Genomic DNA, 1,344 nt, shown 5'->3' with positions numbered 1-1,344 from the left:
TATGGTAGTTCCATTTTTAGCTTTTTAAGGAACCTCGAAACTGTTTTCCATAGTGGCTGTACCAACTTACATTCCCACCAACAGTGCAGGAGGGTTCCCTTTTCTCCACACCCTCTCAAACATTTATTGTTTCTAGATTTTTTGATGATGGCCATTCTGACCGGTGTGAGGTGATACCTCATTGTGGCTTTGACTTGCATTTCTCTAATGATTAAAAAATATGGAATGCTTCATGAATTTGCGTGTTATCCTTGTGCAGGGGCCATGCTAATCTTCTCTGCATCGTTCCAATTTTAGTATATGTGCTGCCGGAGCAAGCACTTCTTTTCCTGTAATGTCTTTGTTTTTGGTATTAATGTAATGCTGGTCTCAAAGAACAAATTAGGGAGTATTCTCTCCGTTTCTATCTTTGGAAGAGATTGTAGATACTTGGTATAATTTCTTCCTTAAATGTCTGGTAGAATTCATGAGTGAAACCATCTGGGCCTGGTGCTTTCTGTTTTGGAAGGTTTCTAATTATTGATTCAATTTCTCTGATAGATATAGGCCTATTTAGATTGTCTATTGCTTCTTGCTTGAGTTTTGGCAGATTTTGTCTTTCAAGGAATTGATCCATTTCACTTAAGTTATCAAATTTGTGTGCATAGAGTTGTTCATAATATTCCTTTATTATCCTTTTATTGTTCATGAGATCTGTAGTGATGTCCTTGCTTTCATTTTTGATATTAGTAATTTGTGTCCTCTCTTTTTCTTTCTTAGCCTGGCTCAAGGCTTAACCGTTTTATTGATTTTTTTCCCCAAGAAACAGCTTTTGGTTTTGTAATTTTCTCTATTGATTTCCTCTTTTCAATTTCATTGGTTACTACTCTGATTTTTATTATTTCTTTTCTTCTGCTTACTTTGAAATTAATTTGTTCTTCTTTTTCTAATTTTCCAAGGTGGGAGCTTATATTATTGGTTTTAGCTTGTTCTTTTAATATATGCATTCAATGCTATAAATTTCCTTTTGAGCACTGCTTTTGCTGCATCCCCAAATTTTTGATAAGTTGTATCTACATTTTCATTTCATTTAAAATGTCTTTACATTTCTCTAGAGATTTCTTCCTTGGTCTATGTGTTATTTAGAAGTGTGTTGTTTAATCTCCTACTATTTGGGGATTTTCCAGCTACCTTTTTTTTTTGTCATTGATTTCTAGTTTAATTCTATTGTTATCTGACAGCAGAGATTGTACGATTTATATTCTTTTCTATTTGTTAAGGCCTGTTTTATGGTCCAGAATGTGGCCTATCTTGGTCAATGTTTCATGTAAACTTGAGAAGAATGTGTCATCTGCTCTTGTTGGA

At 34.0% G+C, this 1,344-nt stretch overlaps 1 non-coding gene across 1 annotated transcript; it reads right to left on the bottom strand.

Annotated features, from left to right (window-relative positions):
* Positions 1-214: 214 nt before the first annotated feature.
* On the bottom strand, positions 215-321 carry LOC130842426 (U6 spliceosomal RNA). The gene has a single exon (XR_009050432.1). It is a non-coding gene; the product is annotated as a U6 spliceosomal RNA (small nuclear RNA).
* Positions 322-1,344: the final 1,023 nt, after the last annotated feature.

This window comes from Hippopotamus amphibius, chromosome 1, assembly GCF_030028045.1.
Source record: "Hippopotamus amphibius kiboko isolate mHipAmp2 chromosome 1, mHipAmp2.hap2, whole genome shotgun sequence".
Lineage (NCBI taxonomy): Eukaryota > Metazoa > Chordata > Mammalia > Artiodactyla > Hippopotamidae > Hippopotamus > Hippopotamus amphibius.
Note: the sequence above shows the minus strand (reverse complement) of the source record. Positions and strands in the feature narration are given on the sequence as shown.